Source organism: Giraffa tippelskirchi, chromosome 6 (genome assembly GCF_054371585.1).
Source record: "Giraffa tippelskirchi isolate mGirTip1 chromosome 6, T2T-mGirTip1v1.2.pri, whole genome shotgun sequence".
NCBI lineage: Eukaryota > Metazoa > Chordata > Mammalia > Artiodactyla > Giraffidae > Giraffa > Giraffa tippelskirchi.
Window position 1 is genome coordinate 84,672,137 of NC_137280.1, and position 14,790 is coordinate 84,686,926.

At 52.0% G+C, this 14,790-nt stretch overlaps 1 protein-coding gene and 1 non-coding gene across 51 annotated transcripts in view; one reads left to right on the forward strand and one right to left on the reverse strand.

Annotated features, from left to right (window-relative positions):
- MYO9B (myosin IXB) overlaps positions 1–14,790 on the reverse strand; it is a 106,054-nt gene that overhangs the window by 65,891 nt on the left and 25,373 nt on the right. The window lies entirely within an intron of this gene.
- LOC145511802 (U6 spliceosomal RNA) lies at positions 13,981–14,084 on the forward strand. Its single transcript, XR_014058177.1, has one exon. It is a non-coding gene; the product is annotated as a U6 spliceosomal RNA (small nuclear RNA).

The window sequence follows — 14,790 nt, forward strand, 5'->3', positions numbered from 1 at the left end:
TGATCCCTGGAAGGGTGAGAACTACTGCTCTAGGGTTTACTATGAGAGTGAAGGCTCTCTAGGGAGAAATAAAGCAAGAGGACATTACTTACACCCTTCCCTCTTTCCTGAACATCCAGAGTAAGGGTCTTGATAATTAGAAGCAGGACAGAGCAAACAGCTTCGTGCTCAGTATACTTAATCAGGGGGCTCCCCCAGTGGCTCAGCAGTAAAGAATCTGCCTGCAATGCAGGTGACACAGTAGACTCAGGTTCGATCCCTGTGTCAGGAAGATCCCCTGAAGAAGGAAATGGCGATCCACTCCAGTATTTTTTCCTGGAGAATCCCACGGATAGAGGAGCCTGACAGGCTACAGTCTATAGGGTCGCGAAGAGTCGGACATGACTGAAGCAACTTAGCACGCATACTTAATCAGATTGCTTTCCTAATGCTTAGCCCCAAGAGATGGGAAACTCTCACACTGCAGGGTTTCACTGAGAGCAGTCTCTCCCCACCTGCACCCCAACCCTAGACAGGTCCAGCTCCCAGCGTGCCTCCGCTTGGTAGCCTTGTTCAGCCAGACACAGTAAGGTGGAAGGAAAGTGAGCAGAAACCAGGCCCCCGGGTGATGCAGGAACAGGTGCAGGAGGAAAAAAAATCAGCATCCAGAGCCGCCTTCCAGCTTTGACTCCTCACAGCCCTGGAAGGTAAGGGGTCGTTTAGGAAACTGAGTTCAGTGGCTTGGGCCCAGTCGTGACGTGGACACCACCCTCACTGCTGGGCACTGCCACCTGCACACACCAGCCGGAGCCTGGGCACTGGTAGGAAACACTTCAGAGGAAGAGACGACAGGATATGGCGACAGCGAGCAGGCAGGCAACAGAGGAAAGCACCAGAGACCACTGATGATGGCTCAGCAGATGGAAATGGGGAAGTGGGAGAGGGCGGAGACGCGTCAGGTCGAAGTTCACTGTGTCAGGATCTTACCTGAGATTTACTCTGCACATCCTCATGGACACGGTGGTAGCCTGTCTGCGTGACAGATCTGGCCTGTGGGGGATAGTCTATGGACCCCCTTCCCTCCACACACACAGGCCAAGTCTGGCTCGACATCCTTCTTTTTCTCTAACAACCTTTTAATTTTAAAATAGTTTTAGATTTACTAGTAAGTTCTAAGAATATCACAGGATTTCCAAGTGCCCCACACTCAGTTTCTCCTACTGATGGCACATTTGTCATAAAACAATGAACAAACCAATACTGACTGATCATGCATGTGAGCTCAGTGGTGTCTGACTCTTTGTGACCCCAGGGACTGTAGCCCACCAGGCTCCTCTGTCCATGGGATTCTCCAGGCAAGAATACTGGAGTGGGTTGGGAAGTGGGATCTTCCCAACCCAGGGATTGAACTCGGGTCTCCTGCATCTCCTGAACTGCAGGCAAGTTCTTTAAAGTTGAGCCACCAGGGAAGGCCGGATACTGACTGATGCATTATTACTAAACTAAGTTTGCATTCATTCAGATGTCCTCATTTCTCCCCTAATGTTGTTTTCTATCCCAGTATCACATGTTACATGGGCTTCCCTGGTAGCTCAGTTGGTAAAGAATCCGCCCCCAAAGCGGGAGACCTGGGTCCAATCCCTGGCTTGGTAAGTTCCCCTGGAGAAGGAAATGGCTACCCACTCCAGTATTCTGGCCTGGAGAATTCCATGGACTGTACAGTCCATGGGGTCACAAAGAGTTGGACATGACTGAGCGATTTTCATTTTCATCACGTTACATTCAGTCTTCCCACATCAAGTATCTCAGGCTTATTTTTGAGACCTTAACCTTAAGGAGGATGGGATGAGTATATTTTAGGATGTCCTTCAATCTGGGTATCTGTTCTTTTTTAAAAAAATTATTTATTTGGCTGCACCAGATCTTCTTGTGGTAAGTGGTATCTTTAGTCCCCCAACCAGGGATCAAACAAAGGCCCCCTGCATTGGGAGCATGGAGTCTTAGCCACTGGACCACTGGGGAAACCCCCAATCTGGGTATCTTTGATGCTTCTCTGCCACTGCCTGTTTTTGTAAATGACGTTTTATTGGCAAACTGTCCCACCATTCATTTACGCATTGTCTGCGGTTGCTTTAGCTCTATGATGCAGGGTGAGTAGCTGCAAGCTAAGTAGTTGTGACACAGACTGAGCGGCTATGAAATCTGGAAATGCTAATTAATAAAAATGTGGCCCTTTATAGAGTCAGTTTACAGATCCCTGGGGTAAACTACTATGCCAGGGCTTAAGTGTAAACTGGTGAATCCAGGAGACATTCCACAGGAACAGCCACTGCGAACCTGCTCTGGCCGATTTTATTATCCTTCAGTCTTGGGGGAGGGGGAGGGTTTCGCCAATTCGCATCGAAGTGAAACATTCTATGGGTGAAAATGGTGATGTTCAAGATAAGTGGCTGGATGAAACATTTCAGAGCACTTTCCACACTTGCTGGAGAAATTTTACCTAAAGGGGCTCAGGTCTAAGCTCAAGCCCGTCCTGTGTCCTGTTGCTGGATCGGGGGCTTGCGTGGGGCCCCGGGAGATGGAGATCGGGTGCACCAGGGCCACCCCAGAGGCCAGAGCCAACAGGACCGGCTCTGGGACAGCTGCACTTGTGCCTGCTAACTGAAAGATCGATGGCAAGGAATCCAAGAGGCTGATGTGGCGGGACCTGTTGTTGTTTAGTTGCTCAGTCGTGTCTGACTCTTTGTGACCCCATGGGTTGTAGCCTGCCAGGCTCCTCTGTCCTTGGGATTTCCTAGGCAAGAATACTGGAGTGGGTTGCCATTTCCTTTTCCAGGGAGTCTTTCCAACCTAGGGAGTGAACCTGTGTCTCCTGCATCTCCTGCATTTGCAGACGGATTCTTTACCACTGAGCTACCGGAAGCCCGTGGTGGGACCTGATGGGGAGCAGTCCAGATGTGTATGTTGTTGTCACTCAGTCGTGTCCAACTCTTTGCCACCCCACGGACTGCAGCACACTAGGCTTCCCTGTCCTTCACCGTCTCCTGGAGTTTGCTCAAACTCATGTCCATTGAGTCAGTGATGTCATCCAACCATCTCATCCTGTCACCCTGTTCTCCTCCTGCCCTCAATCCTTCCCAGCAGCAAGGTCTTTTCCAGTGAGTCGGCTCTTCACATAAGGTGGCCAAAGTATTTAAGCTTCAGTCCTTCCAATGAACATTCAGGGTTTTAATTGTGCTAAAATTTATCATTTTAATGTACGATTTGGTGGCATTTGGCAGGTTTGCTATGTTGGGCAGCCATCACCTCTATCGAGTTCCAGAACATTTCATTACCCTAAAGGAAACCTTGGGCCCATAAGCAGTCACTCCCCACTCCCCACTCCCACTCCCCCAGCCCCTGGCAACCACTAATCTGCTCTCTGTCTCCTTGGATCTGCCTGTTGCAGACACTTCATGTCGACAGGATCAGAAGTATGTGCCTGGCTTCTTTCACTCAGCATGATGCTTTTGAGGTTCACCCACACTGTAGTGTGTGTCAGTGTTTCATTCCTCTTCGGTTGTTGTTTCATTCCTCTTTGGTTGTTCAGTCACACAGTCATGTCTGACTCTTTGTGATCCCGAGGACTACAGCACGCCAGGCTTCCCTGTTCTTCACCATCTCCTGGAGCTTGCTCAAACTCATGTCCATTGAGTTGGCATTCCTCTTTACAGCTGAGTAATCTCCATTGTGTCTACTCTGCTTTGGAAAGGGGCAGCAGGAGTAACAGCCAGTCCTGCCTTGGTGGGTCTCTTCATCTTCCTTGGGTCTCAGGGAGCCACGGCTGGTGCTAACCTGAGTCTAGCATGGCCACTGCAACCAAGGCCCTTTGATGTCCCCCGTGCTCAGGGGTAAAGTGCTTCTAGTCACCTCTTTTTTGGATTGGTGCGATCCTCCCTTTGATCTTTCATCACAGGCCTGCTCCAGCCTTTGCTTCTCTCATGGGGGCCTCTCCCCAGTGTCTCCCATCTTTTAAATTTTTTTCGAATATTTATTTGGCTTCATTGGCTTGTAGTTATGGCATGCGCACTCAGCTGTTCCGCAGCACATGGGATTTTAGTTCCCCAACCTGGGATCAAAACTTAATGCAGGTCAAGAATGCAGGTTCTTAACCACTGGACCACCAGTGAAGTCTCTCCCATTTTCTTTAAGGGGCAGCTCTGGAATGGGCATCAAAGGCCACCCATGCACAGGAGGGCTTGTATCCCCATGAGGTGTCCCCCCAGTGTCAGCGTTGCCATGACAGCATCACCATGCTTGCTTCCTCCCTGCTCTGCCACAGCTGAAATCTGGGGCTGCTGGGTTACACGAGCTGCTGCAGGAAACGAATGGCCCTGAGCACCGGAGGGCCTGTCAGAGTCACACTGTGCTGGTGCTGTGCTAGGACCCTGCTGGCCTTGGGACCTTCTGGAGCTCTCCTCTGCCTCTCCCAGGAAGCCTCGGGGGTGGACTTAGCTAGATGATGGTACAGGCGGGTACAGTATGTGCAAAGGTCCTGGGGCAGGGGAGAGCAGCAGGCAGAGTGGAGAGGTCGGCTTGCTGTAGGTCACATCACATCTATGCAGCCGAGTTGGGCTTCCCAGCAGAGTCAGCTCTTTGCCCAGAGGACCTGGAGGTGGTTAATTCTGCGGGGAGGGGTGCAGTCACGTGCTGAGGGGGAAGAACTGGTCCAGGCACTTTGGCAGAACTGGAGACGCTCCTCTGGGGCTGCACGTCCTTGTCACCTTCTCTCCCCCTTCCCCCTCCACCCCTCAATCTCACCAACATTCACACCCCCATCAAGCAGCTCTGTCCAGGCAGTGGCTCCTGGATCCACATGGCCCCCTGAAAGACTCTGTCCAGAACTGCAGGCCTGATTTTCAGCCACACATTCTAAAGGCCCCTAAACTAGAGCAGGTGCCTTGGCCTCGGTTGATACAAGCTTTGGGGGACATATCATTCTTCGCAAAAGGGCTGTTCTGTGAATCGCAGGATGTTCAGCAGCACCCTCGGTCAACAAAAAAACATCTCCAGGGACTTCCCTGGTGGTCCAGATTCTGCCTTGCAATGTGGGAAACTCAGGTTTGATCCCTAGTCAGGGAACTAAGATCCCGCATGAGAGAAACAACTGATCCTGTGTGCCAAAACTAAGACCTGACGCGGCCAAATAAATAAATAAATATTAAAGGAAAAAAATCTCCAGATGTTTCCCAATGTCCCCTGGTGGTAGAATCACCCTTGGTTGAGAAATGAGCCTTAGACTATGCTAAGAAATTAAAAAACTGGCTGCCCTCCATATCCCTGGACAAAACTCTAACTCAAACAGATGCACGCACCCCAGTGTTCACAGCAGCACTGTTCAAAACAGCCAGGACATGGAGACAGCCTACATGTCCATTGACAGAAGGATGGATGAAGATGTGGCACATATATACCACGGAATACTACTCAGCCACGAAAACAAACGACTTAATGCCATTTGCGGCAACATGGACGCAACTAGAGATGATCATACTCAATGAAGCAAGCCAGATAGAGAAAGACACATACCATATGATATCACTTATATGTGGCATCTAAAATACGGCACCAATGAAGTTATTCACAAAACGGAAACAGATTCACAGACACAGGGAACAGACTTGTGCTTGCCAAGGGGGTGTGGGGTGGGGGAGGGCAGGATGGGGAGTTTGGAATTAGCAGATGTAAACTATTATACATACAACAGATAAACAACAAGGTCCCACTGTATAGCTCAGGGAACTATATTCAGTAGCGTGTGATAAACCATAACAGAAAAGAATATTAAAAACTAAGCCCGTGCGCCACCACCGTTGAGCCCACACTCCTAGAGCCTGCACTCCAAACCAAGAATAGCTCCCATTCACCACAACTAGAGGAAGCGTGAGTGCAGCAGTGAAGACCCAGTGCAGCCGAAAATAAATTTTTTAAAAAAGAAAAAGAGAGGCTAAGAGGTATGGATAGAGTAACATGGAAACTTCCATTACCATATGTAAAATATATAGCTGATGGGAATTTGCTGTATGACTCAGGGAAATCAAACAGGGGCGCTGTATCAACCTAGAGGGGTGGGGTGGGGAGGGAGATGGGGGGAGGTTCAAGAGGCAGGGGACATATGTATACCTATGGCTGATTCTTGTTGATGTTTAGCAGAAGACAACAAAATTCTATAAGGTAATTATCCTTCAATTAAAAAAAAAAAGTCTGTATGTGTACAACTGAGTCACTTTGCTGTACCAGCAGAGATTGGCACGACACTGTAAATTAATGATGAAAGAAAGTGAAAGTGTTAGTCATTCAGTCCTGTCTGACTCTTTGTGACCCCATGGACTGTAGCCTGCCAGGCTTCTCTGTCCACGGGATTCTCCAGGCGAGAATACTAAAGTGGGTTGCCATTCCCCTCTCCCGGGGATCTTCTCAACCCAGGATTTAAACCCAGGTCTCCTGCATTGCAGGCAGAATCTTTACACCATCTGAGCCACCAGGCAAACTTCAATTTAAAAAAATCAGCTGTCCTAGAGATCCCTGGGCCCTCAGGAAGGACTAAGTGGAACTTTGTAAATTCTCATAGGTGGCTGTGACTTGCTCTCCCTTAAACAGGTGAGGATCCTATTGAACTTTCCTGACAGCTCACACCATGGAAGACTTTGGGCCCAGGCACCTGACCATTGCCAGAGGGTGGCCATTTCCCCCTCCACCCAGGAGGAGCCAGTCAACAGTTACGAGCTAGGGTCAGAGGACTGATCAGGGGCTGGGTGGTGGACCGAGAGCCTTGAGTTTGACCTCCTGGCCTTTCCAAAAGACAGGTCACTTCCATGGGCCTCAGGAAACTGAGATGTTGCTGGGCCTGGCCTTGGGAGCTGGCTGGGGCCAGCAGTGGCTGAATGACACAGAAGCAAACTTCCAGAGGGAAACTCCCCAGTGATGCTGGGGACAGGGCCCTGAAGCTGCTCCATCCTGGATAATCACCAGGAAACAAATCGGCTGCCAGGCCCTGTGGTTGCCTGATGCCTGGCCGCATCCCCGCCCCAAAGAGCAAGGCAGATGTAGCTGATGGGCTGATGGATGGTGGACAGACACTCTCATCGCGCCCCCCTGCCCCCAACCCACCAGCCCTGGTATAGCAAAGTGCCCAGAACGTTTGGAAAGGGCGGTGGCTGTGGCAGGGGTGTCCCGGGCCCGGAGCTATGCTTTGCCTTTTAATCAACTCTTTTTGCAAATTCCAAGGAGGCCTTTCTGGGTGCTTAAAATACACTCATAATTTCACTCTTCTCTTAGACACAATGTTCCCCAAAATATAACTTTCACTTTGGTCTAAAATAGCCTCAGATGACTGCAAGGCGTCAGGGCTCTGCACTCTTAGGCAGCAAGCCAGAGAGGCAGCCTTGCAGGTCTGCGAGGCATGGGAGGGGCAGAGAGTGCCCGTGGACCATGTCTTCCAGGTGGCTGTCCCCTCCCTAACACTTCCAGGGGCCCCCTGATAAGAAGGCATAGGTAATCACAGCTGTAGGGCACCCTGACCCTCTCCATACCCCCAAAGACAACCCCTCATCCTTCTGTACCCCCTCCTGCTCTGGTGTGGCCTTACTTCTCAGCTGGGCAGTCTGCAGGCTGTCACTCTGCCTCAGTTCCCTCCTTCCAATCAAGTGGTTCTTATCGCGGCTCCTGCCATTTTCCGCATCTTGTGACATCCTTGTGGTGAGCTGGGAACACTCATGCCTGCTGATATGTACTAAGCACCAGGGCTGGGAACACAGCCACCCCCAAGCCCGGGCTACAAGAAGCTGGTCCCCAGGCTCATCTCTCTGGCTGAACTATCCGTGTGCCGTGAATTCCAGGGCATCCTTCTGGGCACACATCCGGCACCCCGATGCTAGCTTCCTCCAGGGGTGCTGTGGCCCTCAGTGTGCGGCCCTGGCCTGGCCCCATCAGCCTCAGTGAGTTCATACTGGCTCTCCTAGCAGCTCGTGGAGGCTCCAGGGGCTGGCGGGGGGGAAGGGTAGGGCTGGAAAGTGCTGGGGTCTTACTTGCTGTTTTCATCCCACTGTGCCTGGCAGATTGTGTTGCCCTGCAGGCAAGATACAGGTGGGCCTCAGGGCCCAGGGTGTGGCTGGAAACCCTCCGAGGGCCCCTCTGTGAAATGTAAGGTCGGGAGGGGGGCCCCACACAGCCCCCACCACAGTCAGCCAGACCTCAAACACCCTGGCTCACACAAGTGAGCCCAGCTGCCTGTGGAACAGACAGCACTGGTAAAGGAGAGTGAGAGTTGAAAGGTGAACTTACGAGATGAACTTCTGGGACATCTACATGCAAGCCCTTCTTTTCTGACCCCTCAAAGATGGCTTTCAGACTCCTCTGTGGGTAGACGTATGTTAGTGGATATATGAACATATATATGGCACAGACCAATGCAGAAAGATTTCAGTTGGGTGATAGGGATCATCTGGAACCAGGGTGGGAACTTGGCTTCCTTATGTCTGGGAAGGGAGAACAGAGCAGAAGTCAGATGTGTGCACAGAGAAAGTAAGTGGAATGTTCCAGAATGTTCCATGTACACAAAGTATGAGGTGGTCAGCAAACCATTCTTGTAAAGGATCAGATGTTCAATGGTGATCATCAGGGGACCATATAATGTCTCTGTCACAACTCCTTTGAGAGGTGCCACAGATGATACATACATGAGCAGGCATAGCTGTGTGCCAATAAAACTTTACGTGTAGAAGCAGGCAGATTTAACCTGTGGGCTCTAGTCTGCCAAGCCCTGGTACACACAAAAAGAAATTATACCTCAGACAAGGAAAATGATACAAAAAAGTGAAGCAATATATGAAAAAAGCAAAGTACATGAGGTGAAACCAAAAGCTACAATAAAATACGTCGCAATTCTGCCATGGGGGGTGGGGGGCGGCGGTGCAGATAACCTTGCGTGCTCTCCGGCAGCGAAAACCACCATGGCAGTCTTGGTTTGTTTCCTGTTGGGGAGTTGCTTAAAGAAGAGGTGAACCACAGTCAGCGCCTGGCGTGAGGTTCAGAAAGTTACCCTCAGGAGGACAGGGATGGAGGGGGTGACAAAATTCCAGTGCAGAGAAACCAGCATAAAATGCACCAGAAATCTGCTGAAGTTCTTTCATGACATTTGCCTGAAAGAAAGCCTGCAGGGAGCGTGTGACTTGTCAGCTCTAGGGGGGGACACCACATGGGTGACTGCCTTTTTTTTTTTTTTGCATTGATGAGCAGCTTTTCAAATAACATTTGAAGACTTTGCCCTAAGCACAAACTTGGATGGAAAACCCAACCCTCGTATCTGAATGAGCTTTGCTATCGGTGAGGAAGATGGGAGGAGGGACTTCCCTGGTGGTCCAGTGGTTAAGAATCAGCCTGCAAATGCAGGGGACATGGGTTCGATCCCTGGTCTGGGAAGATCCCACATGACTCGAAGCAACTAAGCAAGTGTGCCACAGCTACTGAGCCCGTGCCCTGCAACAAGAGAAGCCACTGCAATGAGAAGCCTGTGCACTGCAACTAGAGGAGCCCCCACCTGCCTCAGCTAGAGAAAGCCTGTGCGCGTGCAGCAGTGACGACCCAGTGTGGCCAGAAAAAAAAGAAACGAGGTTTCTGGTGATGGGTGGGCAGTTCTCCTGGTTGTGGCTGGCCACAGGGCGGGAAGCAGCACCAGTCACCTGTTCCCAGGAATGAAGCAGATCACCAGCCGAAAACAGCATCCCCACCTGCCAGCCGCCCTGCGTTGAGCTGATGAGATAGAACTGAACAGAGTTGGGGTGATGTGTAACCATAACGGCACAATGTCACGGAGCCCCCCCCAATCTCAACCCATCTGGGCACTGGACATCTGTTAACACTTAAATCAATCTTTGCCTGCAGTCGGCCTAGAACTTCTCAACTGGGGTGATTCTGCCCCTCAGGGCACGCTTGGTGATGTCTGGGGACATTTATGACTGTCCTGACTGAGGGAAGGGGTGCCACTGGCATCTGGTGGGTGGAGGCCAGGGATGCTGCTCAACAGCTGACAGTGCACGGGGACGGTCCCCATCCCCGATGTCAACAGTGCAGAAGTGCAGCCTAGGTCCCCGGGTGTTTCCATCTGTGAGGCTTGAGGCTGATCCCACACGAGGCCTCGTTCACCCTCTCTCATCCTCCGTGGGACAGGCAAGCTGCCGTCCTCTCCGACCCTGGGTTATGGCTTCCACTCCTGCCTTCCCTCAGCCCGCTCTGCCAACCCAGGGCCCCTTGGTGACTTCTTTCAACATCCTGGGGAGGCCACGCGGGGGCACAGAAGCCGCCAGATGTTCTATTGCTCGCTCCCAGGGGCCACCCTGCCGGGGCCTCCCTCGCAGGCTCTCGAGTGGCTCAGCCTCCTGGCCCCACGGCACCCCCACCCCATCCCTGCCTGACTCTCACTCCCCTTCTTCCCCCATGTACATCGCTGACCCTGATGTTCACGTTGCTGACATTCTAGCCACCAAGCCTCAAGGCCAGCCTGAGGCCAGCCGAGCCTTGACCACTGGCTGGGGTCAGGGGACGTCTGGCTGGCACGTCTCGCCCTGGAGTGCCCCAGGTTGCTGCCCTAGACTCTCCCGAGCCTAATTCCACCACCTCCCCACCTGGTTAGCTGCCGGCGGACACCTGATACTCCCCATCAACAGATCACAGAAACGCCCCCAAATGCCTTTGTATTCACGTAAAGGAGACACAATCTGGCCTCTGGGTTCCTATGATCCTGGAGACAGACAGACATGCACCAGGTAAAGGCTCCCAGCCCTGACACCTTTTTTGCTTTGAATGCCCTGGCCCGTCTGTGGGTTTGGTGGGGGGAGCAGTGCGCAGCACACGACACCAGTGATTTCCCTCCTTCTGTCCCGATCCTGAGTGTCCTCTATGCTGTGGCCCATGCCCCCAGAATGGTCCCCAGAGACCTGTCTATGGCCACATGCCCCTTTCTCAACATTCAATCTTCTTGAAAAACTCACCTCCTCCCGTAGCTAACAAGCAAGACCAGGAGGTGCCCCAGCTTGCTGCAGGTCCCCATGTGACTGGACAACCTCTACGGCCCGACAAGCGCCGGGGCCCAGGGGTCTCTGTGGTCCTGGCACATTCCTTGGATGAAGCCCGCCCCCCAGACCACAGTCTTCACCAGCATCCTGGGAGAAGCCACAGGCAGCACACGCAGCCATCTCCAACCTTGCCTCTTCCTTCCCTTGGACTGTCTACTTTGATCGGATGCCTCAGCTCAAGAGCCCTGGCCTGCTTTCCGAGGCCCCTGGTGGCCTGCTCCACACATTCACTCCCCACTGTTCCCAAATGCCAGATGCCTTCTGGCCACCAGGCTCTTAGCAGATGTGGCAGGCCCATGCAGATGGGTGACACAGATGGAGAGTCCTAGGTGTGTCTGCTGGCACCCATCCAGCCCTCTCGGCATGCCCCCGAGGCCTGCATACCTGGAATAGGCCGCTGGCCAGGGCTCCACTCTCCTCCCAGGCTTGGCTCAGTCAACCCTGAGAGTCTCCAGTGGGATCACCTCCATGTCTGCCTTGTATCCTCTACCTTCCTGTTATGGGTGGAGGGGAATGCTGGTCTGCCTGGGGCAGGGAGGGGACCCAGGGCCCAGGAGAAAACTCACCTGCAGGGTCAGCCAGACAGAGGAGTGAAATGCTGAGAAAGCTGGTGAAAGATAAACAAAATGGGGTCTTATCTATAGAGTAGACTATTACTTAGCCAGAGAAAGGAATGAAGCTGACACATGCTACAGCATGGACATGTGTGTATTTATCGCTCAATCGTGTCTGACTTTGTGACCCCATGGACTGCAGGCCACCAGGCTCCTCTGTCCATGGGATTCTCCAGGCAAGAATACTGGAGTGCCCTCCTCCAGGGGATCTTTCTGACCCAGGGATTGAACCCACGTCTCCTGCATTGCAGGTGGATTCTTTACCATCTGAGCCACCAGCGAAGCACAGATAAACCTGGAAAAAACCAAGCTGAGTGCAAGGAATCAGACACAAAGACCACATCTTGTATGATCCCATGAAACGTCCAGAACAGGCAAACTCGCAGAGCCAGAAAGCAGATCAATGGTTGTCAGAGGCTGAAGGAGGGGGAATGGGGAGTGATTGCTGATGGGGTTTCCTTTGGGGTGACAGAAATGTTCTTGTACTAGACAGAGGTGAAGGTTGCACAACTTTGGGAATATGCTAAAAAAAACACTGAATTGTTTATTGGAAATGGGTGAATTATATATTAACAAAGCTCTTAAACAGAAAACCTAAGCGCAGACGCATACCCCTGGCTCTGGAACCTTCTATCAGTCCAGCTGAGTGGCTCTGCCCATGTGTCCCCAATGATGGGCAAGGACTGGCCCATCCTTGCCCTGTGGGAGGGAAGGACATGGTTTGAGCAGGTATCCCTATGAGGAAAGGTCAAGGTGAATGATGGATGGCATGGTGATTCAGGATGACATGCCCAGGTAGCTGGCAGGTGCTGACAGGGGACAGACCAACAGTGGCTGATGGGTGGGTGGGAGGGAGGTTGGAGGAGTCTGGGGTCAGGTGATTTTGGGTCTGTGGGGCCCTCGGTGGGGGTTGGTGCTCAGAACCCAGGCTGGCACAGTCTCAGGACATGCTTTTTAGGGTCCCCGGGGCAGGGGTTGGGGCAGCAGAAAGCTCCAAGAGCCCCACTGCCTGTCACTGGCCTCCCACAGGTATACCCAACACCTTGGGTGCCACAGCTTCCCGGCCTTCCCCCTCTGTGTGGGTCAGGCCACGGTGGCTACATGGAGGCACTGAAACCCCAGCTTCTGGCCGTTTGGGAAAAGAGTCCAGCCAGCAAGGATCCTCGTTTCATTTCTGCTTTCGAAATTAAAACCCCGTGTGCGTTGGCGAATATCAGTGGCGAGTGTTACAGTTCAGTAAGGACAAAGAGAACCCGAGCCTAAGCACCGCCCTCACCTGCAGCCCTGATGCCAAGGCAGAGGGGCACCTCCCGGGTGGGCTGTGCGGCCAGTGCCACGGCTGCATCACAGAGCTGCCAGGTTCTCAGAGAGCATACGCCGTGGGTCATGGCCCCCTGACTGCACTGCCCAGCTAGCCTGCCTTCTGCACCTTCAGTATTTCTGAGCTGGAACAACGGTCCTGCGTGAATGCCGTGTTTCCGGGGGGCGGTTCATGGGGCAGCTGCAGGGCAGCTGAGTGACACCGTGTGAAATGGTGACGGTAACAGTTAACTGTGGCGGACAGGCAGATCAGCTGATTGGAACCAGCTTTCCACAGTGCCCCCTTCCTGTTTTCTGGTCAGAATTGCAGAGCAAGTTTGCAGCCCGCGCCCGGGGGGGCGCCCGGCGACACCCAAACCTCAAAACAACTCAACTTCTCCTTTCAGGGAGCTGACAAAAAGTCCCAATCGGCTTTCTGTGGTCCCAGCCAAGCTGAGAGAGGAAATCTTTTTCACGAAGATGCAGAGGGGTGGGTGCCCAGGCTCAGGCTGGGTGTTAAGCATGGTCTGTCTGTGGCTGCCTGCGGTGTGGCCCGGGGCACCCAGACTGTACTGGGTGGACTCGCATCCCTCAGAAAGATATGCCCAACTCCTTATCCCTGGAGCCTGGGAGTGGGACCTTCTTTGGAAACAGGGTCTCTGCAGATGGAATTAATGGGCTTCCCTGGTGGCCCAGTGGTAAAGAATCCATCTGCCAATGCAGGATACACAGGTTCAATCCCTGAGTCAGGAAGATCCCCTAGAGAAGGGTATGGCAACCCACTCCAGTGTTCTTGCCTGGAGAATCCCATGGAAGAGGAGCCTCGAGGGCTACAGTCTGTATGGGCACAAGAGATGGACAAAAGACTGAGCGACTAAACAGCAGATGGAATTAAAAGAAGGATCTAGAGGTGAGATCGTCTTGGATCTAGGGTAGGCTCTAAATCCAATGACGGTGCCCTTATAAGAGAAAGGAGAGTGCTTGCTTTGGCATCACACATACTGCAACTGTGACAATGCAGAGGTCAGCATGGCTCCTGTGCAAGGATGACATGTAAATTCGCAAAGCATCCCGTAGTTTTGGAAGCTGTGGTACATATATACAATGGAGTATCACTTGGCTATAAAAAGGAATGTACCTGAGTCAGTTCCAGTGAGGTGGATGAACCTAGTGCCTATTATACAGAGTGAAGTAAGTCAGAAAGAGAAACACAAATATCATATAGTAATGCATATATATGGAATCTAGAGAGATAGTATTGATGATCCTACTTGCAGGGCAGCAAACGAGACAGAGACATAGAGAACAGACTTGTGGACACCGAGGGGGAAGGAGAGGATGGGATGACTTGAGAGAGTAGCGTGGAAACATATACACTACCATATGTAAAACAGATGGCCAGTGGGAGCTTGCTGTATGACTCAGGGAACCCCAAGCCAGGGCTCTGTGACAACCTAGAGGGGTGGGATGGGGAGGGAGGTTCAAGAGGAAGGGGACATAAGCATACCTATGGCTGATTCATGTTGATGGATGGCAGAAACCAACATGATATTGTAAAGTAATTACCCTCTAACTAAAAACCTTACGCAGTTAAATTTAAAAAACTTAAATAAAATTAATACTTATTTGTTAACCAAAAAAAAGAGAGAGACAAAGGGGAGTCAAGAGAGAGAGACAGATGGGGAGAAGGCCACACAGAAATAGAGGCAGAGCCTGGAGTGATGTGGCCACAAGCCAAGGAACACCAAAAAGGCAGCCACCAGAAACCAGGAGAGAGATGTGGGGAG